The sequence below is a fragment of the Palaemon carinicauda genome, chromosome 1, assembly GCF_036898095.1.
Source record: "Palaemon carinicauda isolate YSFRI2023 chromosome 1, ASM3689809v2, whole genome shotgun sequence".
In the NCBI taxonomy this organism is placed as follows: domain Eukaryota; kingdom Metazoa; phylum Arthropoda; class Malacostraca; order Decapoda; family Palaemonidae; genus Palaemon; species Palaemon carinicauda.
In genome coordinates, this window is record NC_090725.1 from 186,728,933 (window position 1) to 186,751,107 (window position 22,175).

Below are 22,175 nucleotides of genomic sequence, written 5' to 3' on the forward strand. Positions count from 1 at the left end.
GGACTTGTCACCACTCAACAAGTTCATAATGAACCACAAGTTCAAGATGTTAACGTTACAACACATAAGGGCCTTACTGCCCAAGAGGGCATATACCGTCCATCGATTTGTCAGACGCATATTGGCACGTTCCAATAAGTCGCCGTCTCTCCCCCTATCTAGGATTCAAGCTACAACAAAAACTTTATGCTTTCAGAGCGATGCCTTTCGGGCTAAACATAGCTCCAAGGATCTTTACGAAGCTTGCGAGCGCAGCGCTCAAACAGTTACGCCTAAAAGGGTTCCAGGTAGTAGCCTACCTGGACGATTGGTTGGTGTGGGCAGCATCCAAAGCGGAATGCTTGCAGGCTTCCCTACAGGTGATTCAGTTCCTGGAATATCTAGGTTTCATGATCAACAGAAAGAAGTCTCGTCTTTCTCCAGCTCAGAGGTTCCAGTGGTTGGTAATTCACTGGGATCTAGTGTCACACCGTTTTTCCATTCCAATGTCGAAAAGGAAGGAAATAGCGGGGTCTGTCAAGAGACTTCTAGGTTCCGAGAGGATATCAAGACGCGAGCAAGAGAGGGTTTTGGGCTCTCTTCAGTTCGCATCAGTAACAGACCCAGTGCTAAGAGCACAGCTAAAAGATGCAGCGGGAGTTTGGAGAACCTTTGCATCAAAAGAGCGAAGGGACTTGAAGAGACCGGTCCCACTTCGGCTACGTTCTCTTCTCAGACCGTGGTCTCAAGCCAGTCGTCTAAAGAGGTCAGTACCTTCAGCTCCTCCAAAGCCTATTTCATGGTCTTTAGACAAAGTCCTTCATTTTGCCTCATTACTGGATAATGAGGAGTGTGCACTGAAGGACCTGACTCAAAAAGTGATCTTCCTTTTTGCCCTAGCTTCTGGGGCCAGAGTTAGTGAGATGGTAGCCCTCTCGAGAGAGGAGGGCCGGGTTCAGTTCCTGGATGGGGGAGAACTGAACCTGTTTCCGGACCCTACGTTTCTCGCTAAGAACGAGTTGCCCACCAACAGGTGGGGCCCCTGGAGAATCTGCCCTCTGAAAGAAGATGCATCTCTATGTCCCGTAGAATGCCTAAAGGTCTATCTTCGTAGAACTTCAGACTTCCATGGGGGCCAACTGTTCAGAGGAGAAACATCGGGCTCGAATTTATCTTTAAATCAACTTAGGGCGAAAATTACATATTTTATTCGCAGAGCGGATCCTGACAGTTCACCTGCAGGTCATGATCCGAGGAAAGTTGCTTCATCCTTAAACTTCTTTAACTTTATGGATTTTGAACACCTTCGTTCATACACTGGCTGGAAGTCTTCCAGGGTATTCTTTCGCCACTATGCTAAGCAAGTGGAGCAGCTAAAGAGGTCTGTGGTAGCAGTTGGTTGCGTCGTTAACCCTGCTGTTTAACTCTGCGAGGAACAGTGGATTTAATTGGGACTTTGATTCTTGGGTGAGTGTATAGTTATATGCGTTGCTATAACTAGTAGTGAAGGCTCTGGGAGCCCACAGTGACTGTTCCAGCGTTATGGTGATTGTAGCACAAGTACAGACAGGTGTGCCGAGCGTTTCTGACGCTAATGTCAGTGGATAGTAACATGGACGTTTGACTTTGATACCTTGGTATGTGACAAGTGACCTGATTGTTTTCTTTCAGATAACCATACATCCATGCACTACGGTACTTGTGTAAATTGTTGGTCATCCACCTATCATATGTATATAATTGTGGTAACCATGTCTATTTATTGTTATTCAATAAACTTGTTCTCGGGAACCTTGCGTCTCCTTCACCTATACTGATTTCATTTTAATTATTGAGCATTCAGCCTATGTATATTAATCGGGGATATCTATAATAGCCTGTTCCTTAATGCAAGCCTTGTGGCACTGGTTTATACTTTCCTTAGCATAAAGGGCTCCACCCTTCTCTGAGGACGGTGGCGGTAGCAAGTTTAATCCTACGCAGATATAACCTTTTTGTCTATTTCTACTTCGACCAGGGTGCTGGTCGGGGTTTTTCCCTTGAATGCTGTAGTTCCGTAAGGACTATGCTTTACTTCATATAGAGTGAGACCACTATATTGTACTGGCTTGCGAGTGATTCATACATAGGTATATGTACTCTTCGTTCGTTTCTAGAGTCTAGTAGGACTCCTCCCTGTAGGGGGCAGGAAGCACTTTCATGGCTTATGTTTAGTGAAAAGATGTATAACGGTAACATCTTAGGTCTTTCAGTCGAGTTGACTAAGAAACATTCTTGAGGAGTACGGAACGTATTGAGAATCCACAGATACAGTAATGCTCTGGTATACTTCCATCAGGACGACATGGCTTGAGCCCAAAAAACGGATTTTGAGCGAAGCGAAAAAAGGGATTTTGACGTAGGAAAAATCTATTTCTGGGCGAGGGACCTGTGCCGCCCAGTGAATAAGCTCCTATTAGCACTTATTCTTAGGTAATTTACTGCTAAATATACCAGAGAAAAAATGTAAAGGAGTGCTAGGTTAACTAGCTCGCTCACCTATTGGTGTCGGTATAGAATTGGGCGTATAATCCAGAGGTCCCGCACTATTTAGATTCATCCACGACAAAGACCCCAATAGAGGAGAGCCGTTCAACCTCACTCGGCACCAGCAACTCTGCATCCGCTCAGAACCCAACTCCTTAGCACCCAAAGTTTGGGGACTCCAAGGGAGAGGAGCTGGGAGGGTTCACTGGGCGGCACAGGTCCCTCGCCCAGAAATAGATTTTTCCTACGTCAAAATCCCTTTTCTGGGCTTGAACCTGTGCTGGCCAGTGAATATATACAAGAGAAATGTCACCAAACTTGCAAAATAAAGGAAAAAACATAAGCATAAGGGAAATACAAGTTGCTTTAATCAGAGATGAGTGCCAAAAACAGCTATAAGGGTATCTTAAAAAGAACATAAATCCACTTGGTAGAACAATTGACAAAAAAGGTAAGGTATAGTAATGCCGTGAGTGATGATATATACAGATACTCAGGAGTCAAAAATTTACAAATATAATAATAGTAATCAGGTGCGAAACCAACGAATACAAATAGGGTATAAATGAGGCAGGTAAGGGGGAGAGATAAAATGACAAGGGATTAACATGTGAGTTACTTGGGGGTAACTACGCTCCCTGCAGCTACTGTAGGAAATTTAAGGGCTTCCAAATGTTTAAGGTAGTGTTTCTTGAACACTGAGGGTGACTTCCACCCTGTATATCTGGAAAGATCCGTAAAATTCATGTGGTGAAAAAAGTTCACCGAAGTAGCAACCGCTCTGATATCATGTGCAAGAGGAAAAGAGTCAGGGCTAGCTTGTTTAATAAAATACAAGATTTGTTGCCTGATCCCTTTAATGGTAATGGTACCGCCTTGTTCTCTAACGAATAGAGGCCCCAAGGAGTTAGAGGAGGTCCGGGATAAATAAGACCTAAGAGTAGTAACAGGGCACAGAGACGGATCTTGCGTGAGGGGAACAATTTTCCAGGAGGACCATCTGTTCTGAGGGTCTTCGTTCTTAGCTAAAAAGAATTTGTTAGGTGAAAGAAGGACCTCTCCCGAAGGAAGGAACTCAATATGACCCGGGTCTCTTGACAAAGCTGCCAGTTCAGAAATTCTTGCCCCGGAAGCCAAACTCACCAGGAAAAGTGTTTTCCTGAGAAGGGGAATGTAATCACAAGAACTGTTAATGGTATCAGAAGCCAATTTGAGTACATCATTAAGGAACCAGGTAACCGGGGTAGGACGAGTAACCGGTTTCAGTCTGGCACAAGCTTTCGGAATTGAAGCTAACAAAGAGTCGGTTAAGTCTATGTTAAAACCCACTAGGAAGATCTTTTTCAAGGCAGATTTAATAGTGGTGATAGTATTGGCTGCCAGACCTGATTCTAATAAAGTTCTAAAGAAAGTAACTGTAAGGTTCAAGTTCATACAGTGTACGTCTGAGTCTATCAAAAATTTAGCCAACTTTTTAACCGCAGAATCATATTGGCGGATGGTGGAATCCCGTTTATCTGATTCTAGGAACAGGGTGTTTTGAGGATCGATATTGGCACCATGCATGGCCGCAAACTTCACGAAGTCCATAAAGTTAGGGCGCTCTGAATGTTTGAGAAAGCGTACACAACGCGTGTTTGTACTATATGAGACAGAACCGGATTGGGTATCTGGTGAGGATGTAGTCTCAACTCTCGCAGGAGAGGGTACCAATTGCTCTTGGGCCAGTTGGGTGCGACCAAGGCTACTCGTCCCTTGAAGGATCTCAGTTTGTCTAGGACTTTCAGTAAAAGATTCACCGGGGGAAAGAGATAAATCCTTTCCCAGATGTCCCAATTCTGTGACATGGCGTCTGTGGCGTAGGCCTGAGGGTCTAGATTGGGAGCCACATATACTCTCAATTTGTGGTTGGACTCCGTGGCGAAGAGGTCCACTTGGAGACCCGGAACCCGAGAGAGAATCCACCGGAATGACTTTAGATCGAGTGACCATTCCGATTCTAGAGGGGAGGTCCGGGACAAGGCGTCTGCCACTACGTTCCGGACTCCCGCCAGGTGGACAGCTGAAAGATGCCAACGGTTCGAGGCTGCTAGGGAGAATATGGCTACTAGAACATGGTTCAGAGGCCCTGATTTTGATCCGCCTCTGTTGAGGCAGCGGACCACCACTTCGCTGTCGAGAACCAGACGAAGGTGTTGTCTCTTGGGTGGAGCGAGACGTTTCAGGGTTAGAAGAACTGCCATGGCCTCCAGCACATTGATGTGAAATTGGCGGAATAAGGGAGACCAAAGACCTTGAACTTTCCTGAGCTGAGAATAGCCTCCCCAACCTGATAGGGATGCGTCCGTGTGAATGATTAACTTCGGAGGCGGAAATCGAAGGGGAACTGACTTTGACAGATTGTTGGCCCTTGTCCAAGGTAGAAGTCTTTCCCGGAGAATGGGAGGAAGGCGGACTTTCCTGTCCCGGAGCTTCCGGTTCGCCCTCGAACGCCAGACACGATTGATATCTTTCAATTTTGCCTTCAGAAGTAGATCCGTCACTGAAGCAAATTGAAGGGACCCTAGGATCCTCTCTTGGAGTCGTCTGGAACTTACTTTGTCTTTTAGAAAGCGTTTGGTGTTCATTGCAATCTCTAACCTCTTGGGTTTGGGAAGGCACAGAGTATGAGATATAAGATCCCATTGCAGGCCGAGCCATTGGAACTTTGATTTCGGAAGAAGACGGGACTTCTTGAAGTTGATCTGGAAGCCTAGAGATTGAAGGTATTGGATGACTCTGTGAGTGGCTTTTAGGCAATTTTGGGAGGTGTCTGACCAAATGAGCCAGTCGTCCAGATAGGCTACTACTTGAATCCCTTGATTTCTGAGTTCCTGAACAGCGACTTCTGCCAACTTTGTGAAGATCCTTGGGGCGATGTTGAGCCCAAAAGGCATCACCTTGAAGGAGTAACTTTTGTCCCCTAGGCGGAAGCCTAGATACAGACGGAAGTGTCTCGCTATCGGGACGTGATAATAGGCGTCTGTAAGATCGATAGAGGTGGTGACGGCCCCACGGGGAAGTAAGGTCCGCACCTGCGAGACGGTAAGCATTCGAAACTTGTCGCATTGAATGGACAAGTTGAGAAGGGATAGGTCTAGAATCACTCTTCTCTTGTCCGAATCCTTCTTCGGGACACTGAACAGCCGACCCTGAAACTTCAGGTGTTTCGTTTCTTGTATGGCGTTCTTTTGTAACAGGTCCTGGACAAATTCGACTAGGTCCGGAGTGGAATGTTGATGAAATCTGTTCGGAGGTGGAGGTCCTTGAATCCAACTCCACCCCAGTCCCTTGGATATGATACTGAAAGCCCAGGGACTGAACCTCCATTTGTTGCGGAAGGCATAAAGCCTCCCCCCTACCCGCTGCACCTCAGTATTGGTTTGAGGAGTTGCCTCCGCAACTCCACGTCCGCCTCGGAAGTTCTTTCCCTTGCGAAAGAATCTACCTCTACCTCTGTTCTGGTTTGAACCACGGTGGTAGCCTCTACCTCTGTTATAACTCTGGGAAGAGCCTTGAGCCTCATAGGACTGGTTAAAGGCTGGAGAGGTGGTGGAGGCACCGGGAAGCTGGCTCTTAGGGAGCAGAACGGTGACATAGTCGTCCGATGAAGGAGCCTGAGAGGTGGAAGGCTGTGCAGGAGCAGCAGGAGATGGAGGAAGAGGCTGACGGAAAACAGACGAACTACTCTGCTGTTGCCGGAACTGGGTGGAGGTATACGGGCGGAGCTTCTTCCTACCCCGGGCTTGGTAATTTGCGGGATCATACTTCCGCTTAGGAGTCAAACCCCAACGGGCTTTAAGGCTCTGATTAACCCTAGTAGCCTCTGCCAAGACTTCCTCCACAAGATCCTCAGGGAAAAGATTTGAACCCCAGCAAGAGGACCGGATAAGTTTATTAGGCTCGTGCCTAATAGTCGCCTCCGCCAAGACGTGTTTGCGGCACCTACGTTTAGCAATAGCAAAGTCATATAAATCAAAATATAACGACTGCAAAGTAGCCTTATTGAGAGACTTAAAGATACTCTCAGTATCATAAGTTAAGGCTATCGACTCCGTAGACGTGGCCAAGTTCAAAGTTCGCCCAACACGTAGGCGGGAATCATACTCCTGTTTAATAAGAGATTCCGGGAGACGGGGAAGCCGTTCACTAAACATAACTGAAGCACAGTCCGCTGTTAGCTTGCCAGAAGTAAAAGTGGTATGGACATTGTCCCAACACTCAATACCTGAAGGAAGAAGGAGGGAGATCGGATCCACCTCTCGGATGGGAGGCAAGGGCTTCTCCTCCAGAGCATATTGGAAAGCAAGCTCTGCTACCTTATTGACGCATGGAGTCACGGTGTTTTTGTCCATTAAGAACATTGTGAAGGAACTCTTATAAGGCGTCAACATGGTATTGGTGCAACCAATATCATTCAGGAACCTAGCCCAAACAGATTGGGCTTGTTCTTTTGGGAAAATGACCGTCTCTTTGGGGACCTTATCCAGCCGAACCAGAGCTTCCTCGGTAAGCCTGGCATAACCATGAAATGGAAATGCTAGACCAGGAGGAAAGAATTCAAAATCCTCCAGAGGACGAGTGCCAAGACCTTCCAATGTTAACATCCCGTCTGAGAATGGGGAATGAAGAGCCATGCGCCAAGGGTTATTCTTGGTAAATGGCGGGAGCTTAGAGGCATCCGGGATGAGAGAGCTTTGAACTCGCTCCGGAGCACCTTGCTCTAATGCCCCAAGTCTCTGACCAATGTTAGAGAACATCGTGTCCATCTTGGCCTGCATTTCCGACACAATCTTAGATTGCATCTCCGACACGATGCGAAGCATGGCTGATTCGGAAAGGCCCGGGCTAGGAGCAGAAGTGGCGGATTGTACTCCCGGGTCGTGAGACTTAGAGGAGGAGCCGGAAGCCTTAGATGACGGGTTTGTATTTGGCTTGGAACTATGGGAAGCCTTGTGGGGCTTACGAGCTTTCGGCAAAGTTCTAGACGTAGACTTATCTTTGGGGGGAACCGGGTGTGATCGATGAGACGAATCACGGTCCCCAGAGAAACCATGAAAAGAAGAGAGATCAGATGAAGAAGAAAGAGCGGGGCTGAGGATAGGAATCTCAGCGCCGGTAACACCTGCCTCACTTACCACCCTACCTGCATCCGGATCATCCAATAACATGGGTTCAACATCCAAGTTCATGGAAGCAACATTGTCTTCCAGATCTCCGGGGGCATCCAACGGGTCTTGTTCCTGGTCGATGAATCCCGCTATGGTGGCATCAATGTCGGCAATGATGGGTGCCGCAACATGCCTAGCCACAGCGGCTGAAGACTTGGCATTAGGGTAGATCATGGCACAGTAGTCTTCAGATAGGACGTAAGGCTGTTTAGATTTGACGTTTCTGGCAAATCCCCCAACCCACACGTTCAGTGTGGCCCGAGCCGCAGTCTTCTGCTCCGGGGATGCCTGAAATAATAGTGGGAATTATAAAAAGGAAGATTCCCGGTGGTCCTTCAAGACCATAGAAATCTTACTAAATAGTGTATGTATACCAAAAAAGGTAAAATAATTAGAAAGGCAACATAGCCAACGGGACTCACCGAATCAGATCCGAGGGTGGTGATGAGGTCAAAACAGACCATACAGTTATCAGGGTGCCAGACCACTATGTCCTCCAGCTGAACTCCGCAGAGGGCGTGAGACCTACATACGGTATGGCCACAAGGCTGATGAAGAACAGCCGCACAGGCCGTCGTCTGACAATGCACCATCTATAAAAAGAATAGTATATGAGAAACTGTAATTCTCTTAAGTAGGGGCGGGTCCGGAGGACCCGGGACTAACATAAGTCTAACTTAAGACTAGAGCTTAACTGTAATACTCTCAAGTAGGGGCGGGTCCGGAGGACCCGGGCCTAAACATAAGTCTAACTTAAGACTAGAGTATAGCTATCCATTCCGGTCGAGCCGGGATCATAAAAAAGGATGCAACAAAGAATTAAGACACATGGTGTCTGATTTCCCGGAGCGAGGTTAAGCCCCGGGCCGGGAAATAAAAGTATATCCATAAACCAATACATATAGGAACTCCGGGATAGTGATCTGTCATATATAATCATATATAATCATAGGAACTGTTATAAATTAATAGGGGGGCGGAACTGTAGATAAGAACCGCCAACCGAACCCGGAGGGTTTCGTATAACATAATAAAAGTGTGATAGGTGAATATAAAATAGGGTGCACCGGGATCCTACTCTGTTGACCGGTGGCCAACCCGTCTAGACAGAGACGAAACCGCCGTGACACCCGGAGGACAAAGTCCATAAACACTGAACTACCCCCTCTAAAAGGAGGGAAGGCAACTGTCCCCTAGGGGAGGGGGGAGAGAAGCCTAGCCACCAACCTAGCGAGAGGGGGAGCTTGGGGGAGGATCACGTGATACGGAGCAGCAGGGCTACCAACTGACGATCCCCAAACACTACCAGACAGATCAAACGGAGTAATAAGCACAAATATTCATTATAATAGTAATAGCGTTGAAAATTATATAAATATACTCATAAAAAATTTAGGGCAAGGCATGCAACATAATAAATAAATCCCAAAGGACAACACCTGATGGCTTATATAATAAAATTGCCGCCTAGTAACGAAGGACGGCAAGCCATCTACGATACGTAACTTGATATCGGCCCTAAATATGAACCACAAGGGTTCTAAACGCTAAATAATGAATATCCACAATAACATATAAAAAACTTTTAACTAATAATAAAAATAATACACTTAGTAACACCGCGAGTGAAACTAAAAGCTCTCAAAACAGGAGTACCAACTGTAAGCGGAATCGAGCAAGACCGAGATGATCGAAGAGAATAAACTCCTATAATTTAAATATTAAACGATCTAGATTGCTCAAAACACAGCAAAACATAGCTTGGTACTTAACTTAGACGGTGTCTCCTGGGAAACCGATGAAGAAGCCATAATCCAGTGGAAAATAAGCAAAATACGGGAGCACAAAAAAAGCGGGTTACAACACAGGCGTGCTAAAAAGGAGTTGGGTTCTGAGCGGATGCAGAGTTGCTGGTGCCGAGTGAGGTTGAACGGCTCTCCTCTATTGGGGTCTTTGTCGTGGATGAATCTAAATAGTGCGGGACCTCTGGATTATACGCCCAATTCTATACCGACACCAATAGGTGAGCGAGCTAGTTAACCTAGCACTCCTTTACATTTTTTCTCTGGTATATTTAGCAGTAAATTACCTAAGAATAAGTGCTAATAGGAGCTTATTCACTGGCCGGCACAGGTTCAAGCCCAGAAATCTATTTTTGGGTAAGATGGCCATGTCGTCCTGATGGACCCGCCCTGTCCCTTTTCAAAAAAAAAAAAAAAGAGAAAAGGGCTGTAGGACCCCTCCCTACATACAGTATCTGTAGCACCTCGTGTATCGCTACAAGGAATACAGATGGCGCCGCGAGCGGCGCAGGGCACGCTTACGAAACGGGGAGGAGAGATGCCTTACGAACGGCTCCCCCCTTTCTTATCGTTTTCGTTTTCTTGCCATTTGACCCCTACGAAGTGTTAACTCTATTCGGGGTATAGATTGCTATGAGGCGTGTAAAGGATACGTCCGCTGATATTTACGATATCCCTAAGGTCTTTGTTAGGGATACTCGCTCCAGGAGTTAGAATTCTGGGTACCTTAAGGTAAATTCTCTGGGAATATCGCCGTAGTTGTAATATACCCTAGGAAGCTGCCTTTAAGGAACTTCCATCAGGACGACATGGCCATCTTACCCAAAAATAGATTTTTCGCTTCGCTCAAAATCCGTTATATATATACATATATATATATATATATATATATATATATATATATATACGTATATATATACATATATATATATATATATACGTATATATATACTGTACATATATATATATATATATATATATATATATATATATATATATATATATATATATATATATATATATATATATATATATACGTATATATGTATGTACATATATATATATATATATATATATATATATATATATATATATATATATATATATGTATATATATATATATATATATATATATATATATATATAGGCCTACATATATATATATATGTATACGTACTGTACATATATACGTGTACGTACGTATATACGTGTACGTACGTATATACGTGTACGTACGTATATACGTGTACGTACGTATATACGTGTACGTACGTATATACGTGTACGTACGTATATACGTGTACGTACGTATATACGTGTACGTACGTATATACGTGTACGTACGTATATACGTATACGTATACGTATACGTATAAATATACGTATACGTATACATATACGTATACATATATATATATATATATATATATATATATATATATATGTATATATATATAATATATATATATATACATATACATATATATACATATATATATATACATATATATATATATATATATATATATATATATAGATATATATAGATATATATATATATATATATAGATATATATATATATATATATATATATATATATATATATATAGATAGATATATATATATATATATATATATATATATATATATATATATATAGAGAGAGAGAGAGAGAGAGAGAGAGAGAGAGAGAGAGAGAGAGATATATATATATATATATATATATATATAGATATATATATATATATATATATATACTGTATATATATATATATATATATATATATATATATATATATATATATATATATATATATATATATATATATATACATATATATACATAGATATATATATAGATATATCATATATATATATATATATATAGATATATATATATATAGATATATATATATATATATATATATATATATATATATATATATATATATATATATATATATATATATATACAGTATATATTTATTTTTGGGCTCAAGCCATGACGTCCTGATGGAAGGTTCCTTCAGTAGCTTCCTGAGGGTATATATGACTACAGTAGATATTCCCAGAGAATTAAACTAAAGGTTTCACAGAATTCTAACTTCTGATGCGAGTACCCTAAAGGTTTCCTTTTAGGATATTTTATATCAACAGGGGACGTATGCTTGACAAGCCACATGGCTATCTGCACCCCACATAGCGTTTATGCTTCGAGGGGGATAAGGTGGCAAGTTATAGGAGGAGCCGTTGCAAAGTTATGCTCCTACGTTACTGTTACTGTACCTCGCGACGTAAACAAACGGCAGCCATAGCTGGCCGCCATCTTAACTGACGTCACATCCGCCCACTTCATTCCTTAATCTGTATCGTATCCTACCGGTTGTGTTTTTCCTAGTGTTCGCTATTTTCAGCATTATGTCGCAATCTTCAGCCTCGCCTTCCTCTGGAAAGTTGAGTACCATTTTCTTGTCTTGTATAAATAAGCTCCAGCCATAAAGTAACTAATATTTTTCTTCAAATCTTGTGTTTTGTGGCGGGGCTGTGCCTCGACCGGAGGCGTCATGTTGAGACGCTGCTGTTCGCCTCGCATGCTTTATTTAGTTAGCCAGAACAGCGTTCCCGGTATTTCAACTAATGACTATATTAGTCATTTAGTCTTCATTGCTAGGAATTAGTTATATAATGCCGTTAGTATTTTTTTCGGCAATCATATTTGGCCGAACCCTAAGCTAGCCTGCTAGCCTAGCCTCTAGGCTCGATAGCCTAAGCATTCATATTTACTTCTTGCATGATATAATAAGTGTTCCTAGTGTTAAGTATTGAAAACGGATTTTGAGCGAAGCGAAAAATCTATTTTTGGGTGAGATAGCCATGGCGTCCTGATGGAAGGTTCCTTTTTTGGTAGCTTCCTTGGGTATATCACTACTAAATATTCCCAGAGAATTTAACCACAGGTTATCACAGAATTCTAACTTCTGGAGCGAGTATCCTAAAGGTTTCCCTTTTAAGACATCGTATATCAACAGGGGACGCATGTATTAACGCGCCACATAGCTATCTACACCCCAAACAGAGTTAACACTTCGGTGTGTAGGGGCGGAGAATAGCTGGGGAGCCGTTCCACAGCTAATCTCGTTCGTGGCTACTTTTGGTACTCGAGACGTAAACAAACGGGCGCCATTGCTAAATGACGTCACGTCCGTCCTCATCCTGAAGCCAGTTGCTTGCCGATCGCCATGATACAGCAGAGCAGGGTGGGACCTGAAAAACTGGACGAAGTAGCAGGGAGGGTCCATCAGGACACCATGGCTATCTCACCCAAAAATAGATTTTTCGCTTCGCTCAAAATCCGTTTTTTGGGCTCAAGCCATGGCGTCCTGATGGAAGAATACCAGAGAATCAATGTATCGTGGTAGATTTTCCCCTATTTGAGTAAGTGCCGAGGGCTTTGAACAGAGTAGCATAGTAATCTTAATAGAAGAACCGTAGGGAAGAGACCTTCCTGCCCCCTTGGCAGTGAAGTTCCCACGGGCCATGCCGAGATCAAAGTGGTTATCGAAGGGCTACTCACCTTGCTAGAAGAACTTGAAGAACTTGGAGACAAGACTGAATGGTTGGCATTCATATAGGAACAATCTCAAGGGCAGACAAGTGGTGGTTAGGCACTGTATGTTAATGGAGAATTGTCCGGTCTCTAAGGTATGAAGAGAGTAAGTATTCGTGTTGGAATATTACATTGCACAGGTGAATATATAATAAGGGTTGAGACCTTAGTATCTTCATCAACCATAAGAGGAAGGGGATAATAAAACTATGACAGACTTGTATTTCATAGAATAAGTAGGAGCGGATTGAGATGCACAAGTAATAAAATAAAAATTTTATTTCACAATTGCAGAGAATATTAATGAATTGCAAGATATGTAAAGTTAATTTACAATAAATTATAATGTACATAGTAATGAAAGACTTGCTCTTGATTCTGAAAGAGAAATTCAAATTTATTAGTAGGCACTCGTTCTCGAGGAACGCCAGTCTTTAAAATAAAACACATCATGCTCTAGGCATGCGGCACTCGTGTGACGACTATAACATTTCACCTGGGATAAGAACAGTTATATGAAAAGCACTAAGTGTTTTCGACATCACTACGTATCACTCGAGGGTCAACATAGGCACCCGAAGAGTTAGAGTCCCAAGTAACTCACTGTTCTATGCAGAGTTAGGTGCAGGTTTCATAACACTACCTGCGGCTACCACAAAATGTTTGACTTCGTGCACTTGTTTCGCATAATGTTTGAAGAAAACCCGCGAGGATTTCCAGCCTGTGAAGCTCTTAAGGCTTTCGAAATCCATACTCTGAAAGAAATTCAGAGACGATGCAACTTTTCTAGGATCGTGACCGGCGGGTGTACTGTCAGGATCCGCTCTGCGAATGAAGTAGGTGATTTTCGCTCTTAGTTGTTTCAGTGACAGGTCGCTGCCCGATGTTTCTCCTTTGAAGAGTTGGCCTCCACCAAAGTCCGAAGTTCTGCGAAGATGGACCTTGAGGCTCTCTACTGGGCATAGAGAGGCATCTTCTTTCAGGGGGCATATTCTCCAAGGACCCCATCTTTTGGTGGGTAATTCGTTTTTGGCGTGAAACGTCGGATCCGGGAAGAGGGTAAGGTCTCCTGAGTCAGTAAACAGGATATGACCCTCTTCTCTTGATAATGCCACTATTTCGCTGACTCGGGCTCCTGAAGCAAGAGCAAAAAGAAATATAACTTTCTGAGTCAGATCCTTGAGAGGGCATGAATCATTATCCAAGTTGGAGGTGAAATGGAGCACCTTGTCCAAAGACCAGGAGATCGGTTTCGGTGGGGGTGCTGGGCGTAGACGAGCGCATGCTTTCGGCAGTTTATTGAAGATGTCGCTGGACAGATCAATCTGGAAGGCATACAACAGTGGTCTAGTCAAGGCTGATTTGCAAGAAGAAATCGTGTTGGCTGCCAAGCCCTGTCCATGAAGGTGAATAAAGAAGGACATGCAAAAATCAATGGTGATTTCCGTAGGATTTTTTGCCTTGACGAATGAGACCCATTTTCTCCAAGATGATTCGTATTGCCGTCTTGTGGATTCGGTCTTGTATTCCTCGAGGAAGTCTAGACTTTTCTTCGAGATCCCAAACCTTTTCTTCGCGGCTAGGGAGAGAAAATCATGAGATGAAGGTCCTTGATTTTCGATGATGAAGCGAAGACAGTCGACTTCTGTACTTGCTGGGAGAGAACTGGGCCCGGGAGAGGGATCAGCGTGGGCTGCAGCTCCAGGACCAGGGGGTACCAATTGCTCCGGGGCCACTTGGGAGCCACTAGGGCCGCTGTCCCTTTGAAGGTTCTCAGCTTGGAGAGGACTTTCAGCAGAAGGTTGGTGGGAGGGAACAGGTAGATCTTGGACCATCTGTTCCAGTCCAGTGACATGGCGTCCACTGCCTCTACCTTGGGGTCCTCGTACGGAGCCACATATCGAGGAAGTTGATTGTTGTCGCTCGTTGCGAAGAGATCGATCTGAAGTTCTGGGACTTGGTGAGAGATGAAGGAGAATGATCTTGCATCTAGAGACCATTCCCACTCTATCGGGCTTGTCCGGGATAGAGCGTCCGCCGTCACATTGTGGAATCCTTGTAGTTGAACTGCAGACAGGTGCCACTTCTTCCTCTCTGCCAGACGGAAGATTGTCAGGAGCACCTGATTTATCTGGGGCGATCTTGAGCCTTGGCGATTGAGACATCGAACTACCACCGAGTTGTCTAGGGTTAGACGAATATGGATCGAGGGAGGCGGGGAGAGTTTCTTCAGTGTTAGAAGGACCGCCATGGCCTCCAAGATGTTGATGTGAAACGTCTTGAATAGGGGAGACCATGTGCCTTGAGCCTGTTTTTGGTGGGAGTGACCTCCCCAACCCTCCAGCGAAGCGTCCGTGTGGATGTTGAGTGATGGAGGTGGGTGTTGAAGAGGGATGGACCTTTTCAGGGCCGTCGCTTCCGACCACGGCTTGAGGAGAAGCCGAAGCCTGTTTGGGAGCCGTCTCTTGAGGTCTCTTCGAGCGATGGATGCAGAACGTCTCCAGACTCCCGCGGCATCCTTTAGCTGTGCACGAAGCACTGGGTTTGTCACTGAGGCGAACTGTAGAGAGCCTAGAACTCGTTCCTGCTGACGTCTTGAGATCCGTTTGGATTTCAGCAGTCGCTTGACAGACCCTGCTATTTCCTTCCTTTTCTTCTGGGGGATGGAAAGGCGGTGTGACTGAAGGTTCCACTGGATTCCTAACCATTGGAACTTCTGAGCTGGAGAGAGGCGAGATTTCTTCGCGTTTATCTTGAATCCCAGGTGTTCTAGGAACTGGGTGACTTTGCTGCAGGATTTTAAACAATCCTCGGGCGATGAAGCCCAGACTAGCCAGTCGTCGAGGTAGGCCATCACCTGGACGTCTCGGAGGCGGAGCTGTTGTACTATGGCGTCCGCCAGCTTTGTGAAGATCCGAGGGGCCACGTTGAGGCCGAAGGGCATGGCCCTGAAGGCATAGCTTTTCCTTTGGAGTCGAAATCCTAGGTAGGAGGAAGCGTGATGGTTCATTGGAACGTGCCAGTAGGCATCCGCCAGGTCTATGGAGACCGTGTAAGAACCTCGAGGCAGAAGGGTCCTTATTTGTTGAAGAGTCAGCATCTTGAACTTGTTGTTCGCTATGAACTTGTTGAGGGGGGATAAGTCTAGAATGACTCTGAGCTTGTCGGAGTCTTTCTTGGGGACGCAAAACAGTCTCCCTTGGAACCTGGTTGACTTTACCCTCCTTATCACCTTCTTGTTCAAGAGATCTAGGACATATTCTTCCAGAAGGGGGGTTGATTGTTGGAAGAATTGTTGGAAGGTTGGGGGTGGTTGAGTCCAACTCCAGCCTAGACCCTTCTTGACGATGCTGTGTGCCCAGGGATCGAAGGTCCAACGATCCTGGAATTGGCGGAGTCTTCCTCCCACCGGAAGCACTTCATTGCTTCTGGTGTCCCGAGGGCTTACTGCCTCGGCCGCTAGCTCCCCTTCCTCCTCTGCCTCTGGAGGGACGGCGAGATGCGTCTCTGCCTGCACCTCTGCTTGAGCCTCTACCTTTGGGACGAAAGGTAGTTGTCTGTTGCTCAAAGGCAGGGGTGAAAACCGGTGACTGGGACAAAACCGGTTGGGTGACCAGCTGAAAGGTCTGTTGTGGCTGAGCAGCCACTTGGGGAGTAGCGGGTCCCGGAAACTGCCGTCTCTGTTGACGTTGCTGGGGTTTTGGCTTGGAGGATTTCCTCTTAGGTTGAGGGCCATCGTCCTGAGAGGATTTCCTCTTTTTCGACATGCCCCACTTGTTGAGAAGGTTCCTATTCTCAGTGGCGGCCTTGTCAGTGATCTCTTTCACAAGGTCGGAGGGAAAGAGGTGCTTACCCCAGATGTTGGAGGAAATCAGCCTCCGGGGTTCGTGTCTCACTGTGGCACCTGAGAACACGAATTCACGACAGGCTCTCCGAGCCTTCATGAAATTGTACAGGTCCTTTACCAGAGTCGCCATGTGCGATTTGGCGAGTACCATGTAGTGGTCGGGGACTCTGGTGTCACCAGCCATGATGTCAAGCTGTACTTGGAGGGACATGGATGGTATGAGCCTTTCCTTCGTGTCTTGTTCCCGAAGAAGGAGATGGTCATTAAGTTTCAGGAGGTCTTCATTAAACTGACGTCCAGCCACGTCAGGATCTAGTTTTCCCACCACGAAGGTATGCTGGATATCCTTCCAGTGTCGAACGTCGGGGGGAGTCACCATGGAGAAGGGTCTGCACTCCTCCAATGCAGGACAGGGCTTCCCTTCTTCCACTGCCTTGTGACACGCAGCGAAGGCCTTTTCCGTAAAGGGAAGGACTGCGTCGTCGGGTGCGACGTAGGTAGGATGCTTCTTGCTCAGTGCCGGGAGCATTGAGCAGGTAAAGCCCCTACTTTTAACAGCTTTGGCTAGCATAGCCTGGGCCTTCTGGAGATCGAAAACTATCACCTCCTTTGGTTCGGTCTCCTCTTTAGAGGCAGGTTCGGATCGAAGCCGGACGTAACAGTCCGGGTAAGCCTCAAAGCTCGGGAAGAACTCCACTTCTTCCAGGGCAACCGAGCCGATCTTCTCGCTGATGAAGATCCTGCCCGTTGCGATGATCATATGCTCAGCATACCTCCAGGGGTTGGCGTGCGAGCATATCGGGAGGTCCTTAACCGAAATCTTCTTCGGCTCTTTGGAACCTCCCATGGACCTGATGTACTCGTGTGTCACTTGAAGCTTCTTGTCCAGAAGGGCTTCTATCATACGGAACATCTCCTGGGCGGATGGGATGGGGTCTGGGGTAGCGGAGGAAGACGGGAGAGACACTTCCGTCGGTGTAGGAGTAGGGGCGGGGGTGGAAGGCGGAGCGACCTCCTGCTCCGACTTGGTGTAATCCACCTGGTCCACTTCATCGTCCGCGTCTTGGGCCATGAGGGTCCTCTCCGTGTTCTCCGAAATATCCGACATATGTTCCTCGTTGTCGGCATCCAGGTGACACTCGTGCATGGACTGGGCCATGACAACATCGGGTTCCACCGTTATTTGGACGGTGGGGATCTGATCCTTGGGGACCACAGAATCTGGGGATGCCTTTGGGAACAATAAGGCCCTCATGTCTTCAGTGGGAAGGTACGGTCCAGTGGCGTTCTTCTGGAAGCCACGCACCCATTTGCGTAGCTTCTCTCGAGAAACGTCCCTAACCTCCGCTGAGGGAGGATTGTTGAACGCGTCGACCAGGCGATCCTGGCAGACCTTACAGTTCTGCGGGTCCCAGAACTTTAGATCCCCTTTCTTGTTGGCACAAGGGGCGTGGGTCCTACACGCCATGTGTCCATAAAAGTGCGGGCGCTTCACTGCACAGAAGCTGTGGTCGCACTTCAGTTGCTCCTCCTGTAAGAGAAAGAGAACATGAGTATGGGGGAGTCATAAGGATGACTCTTAAACTAAAGTTAAATATTAATTGATTAATTTTAACTTAACATTAAGTGTGATGCACAGAGAATGGGCGGAAAGAAGGAGATAGATACATACTCCGTGTAACCCGCCCGGCTGGTTACCGTGACCTTCATCCATAGACAATCTGCTGTGACCGAAGGCACAGGATAGAATTCAACATGGAATGCCCGTAGGGCAGTGGGAATTCTATTGGAAATTTTCAAGGATATAAGGCTAGGACTGAGGCCACTCAGACTCTAGAATTGGGAACTAGAAGATCCCATAGGGTAACGGTTTCCGTCAACCAGCCGTGCTAAGATACACACAGCATGCTGGAAATCTGTGATATGCAAGAAGACAGCATGGTTACTAATAGAACAGTAAGATAATACCAATCCATTTACGTAATCAAGTCATCTGGTTGCGATGTAGGGCTATCAACATCAAATGATAGCTAGTAGAAGGGGGTGCAAGTCGTCTTGACGCCTCCGGAAGGCTCCGGCAGACCTCCGGCACGCCGGAGGCCGCTCCAGCAGAGTTTCTGGCATTAAGGAAGACAATATAGAAGTCAAGAGTAATACCAGGGTGGCGGCCGCCGGCACCGCGGCGGCACTCCGGCATAGCGGCGGCACGCCGGCACAGCGGCAGCACGCAGGCAGGGAGCGGAGGCTCCGGCAGCCGGAGGTAGCCGGCTTGGTGACAGGGATAAGGATGGTTATAGCAGAACCGGAGTGCCGGCAGTGGATGCCGGCACTCCGGGGGCCGGCCGGTGGACGGACGACTGAGGCTAAGAGGAAGGAGGGAAGGCCATCGGCTAGGCGCCGGCGGCAGGCGGAAATCCCCCGGCACGCGGGGGACTGGCGGCGCAGAGGGTAAGGGGTAAGTCACCAAGGTAGGAGGTGGGTATCACCGACAGTAGAGGCGGCAAGGGACCGGCACCAGGATAGAGAAAGAGACAGAAGGGGGGATGTAGGGGTCCGGCCACGGACCCCAAGACATCCCACCTGAGTGGGTGTACCCATGATAGAGGCTAGCCCTATCACCCAGAAGCGGGGGCCGCAGAGGACCGGGAGCTAAGGGAGCCCAAGGGAGGGCAGGGAACACCCAAGAGGGGGGAGAACCCCTGTAGACAGAATGCATCTAGTGGCTAACCCCATAGGACACTATGAAGGGTATATGTACCAGAGCGGACTGCACACAGGAGCTCAAGGTAGCCCTACCACTCCACCCTAGGGAGGAGTTGTAGGACAGGGGACAGATGGGTATAGACTAACCTAAGTATAGGCTAGGCCATACAAGAGATAGGTGGGGAGGGGAGAAGAGAAGGGTCGTCTGTGGAGGGGGTTCTGTACCAGAGCGGCCACCAAGGAAGGGAGGACACTCCCTAGCCTAAGGTAAGGCAGCCTGTCTGAAAACGGTGCATGGGTATCGTTTCAGCAAGGTACAGAACTAACCCCTCCAAAACCTAACCTAGAGCAGGGATGTCACACCCTGAACTAGGAAGGATGGAAGACGTATCGCTATTGCAGGAAAAGTCGGAGACCTAGCCCCAGCATTAGAGGAAGGACTAGCCGTTCCTCATTCTCGGACGCAACCCTAAGGGGGGATCATTCCCTTAGGGAGGACAGAGAAGCGATATAATACTCTGATATGAGCTTGATCCCCTTACGTGGTAGGGGGAGCAAGGCTACACAGAGGGGGTGCCCTAAGGCAGGGGATGAAGGAAGCATATAGGGGTCCTACTTGTAGGTTAGGTTAGAAAGACACACTATCTAACCTGTCCCTTATATGGTCCCTGAAGGCGAAAACACTTGCATCACAGTCAATAGTATTGTAAAATAATGCCACTATCTTCATAAATAAACCTAGGATCACTGATAAATATCATGCATGAACACTGATATAGGCGCTCTGGCCTAGGGGCTATACTAGCCAACTGGTATGGGGTCAGTTGATGACCGATAATAAAGCGTCAAAACACGATATAACAGTTCCTAGCTATGAAGACTAAATAACTAATAGTATCGATTAGTTAATGAGGCCGGAAAACGCTGTTGAGGCTATCTAAATAAGGCATGCAAAACAACAGCGACGCCATAGAATGGCCGGTCCGGTCGAGGCACAGCTCTGCCACAAAACATCAAATATCTCGAAAAGTAAAAGTTACTTTACGGTCAGAGCTTATCTAAACAATACTGGAACCTTGTACTCAACTTTCCAGAAGAAGGCGAGGCCGAAGGTAGCGACATAGCGAAGATGCAAGCTGATGAAAATACACAAGGGAAAATCCGTCTTAGCAAGGCAAGCTACTAGAAGAAGGATGAGGACGGACGTGACGTCATTTAGCAATGGCGCCCGTTTGTTTACGTCTCGAGTACCAAAAGTAGCCACGAACGAGATTAGCTGTGGAACGGCTCCCCAGCTATTCTCCGCCCCTACACACCGAAGTGTTAACTCTGTTTGGGGTGTAGATAGCTATGTGGCGCGTTAATACATGCGTCCCCTGTTGATATACGATGTCTTAAAAGGGAAACCTTTAGGATACTCGCTCCAGAAGTTAGAATTCTGTGATAACCTGTGGTTAAATTCTCTGGGAATATTTAGTAGTAATATACCCAAGGAAGCTACCAAAAAGGAACCTTCCATCAGGACGCCATGGCTTGAGCCCAAAAATGAAGATTCAGGTATTTATACATACAAGATTCAATGATTGCACATATGTTTTTTTGCCTTCTGGGAAATATATAAGGGGTTTCGATAATATTAATAGTCGTCTCTCTCGCATCTAACCTACGCTAGGGCTTTTATATACTTCCTCCCCTCCCCCGGTTACCTGACCCTCGGTAATCTCCTCCCTCTGAGGTAGCCTAGGCTACATCCTAACCTCCCTATCCTCGATACATTCAAGTAGGTTAGGCTAGGACCCTCTGTCCCTTCTCCTTGCCATAGGCTGTGCCCATTGAGTTTGGGACAGTACCTCAGAGTATCAGTCGTTCGCCTCCTACCTTCCTTTAGGGGAATGTACTCCCCTTCTGGTCCTTGTTGGAGAGCGAAGGCGGGAGGGCTTAGCCCTTCCCCCTAGTCCACACTTGGTTGGGTTACGACCCTTCCTCCCTGTGGCCTAGTTCTCCTAGCCCAGGTTAGGCAGTCTAAGGGGTCTGTTTCTTTATAGTTTAGGACGGGACACCAGTGCTGTACCTACTCTGGGCTAACCTACCTTAGGCGGGAAAATGGACTCTTCCTACCTAGACAGGGTAGCCCTGAACAGACTCCCCTTCTCATGGGGGTGCAGGTGGGGACTTGTTCCCCCCTACACTCCCCTTCAGGACCCTCTTCCCCCTCCCCACTCTATCCCTTTGTGTTGGCTAGCCATCACACCCCTGTCCACCATTCTACAACTCCACCGTGTGCCGGCGGATTGTAGATATGGCCTGGCCCCCTTGTTGGTTAGTCCGTACTGCTACGCTTCCCGCACATAGTCGAACTATGGGATAGCTATTGTCAGTTGGTCTGCCAGCGGGGGACCTCCCCTCTTGAGTGTTCTTCGCCCCTCCCTTGGGCAGCCATTGGCAACATAGCCGTCGACCGGCCTCTTGCTGCCAGATGAAAGGTCACACCCTCTCTTTC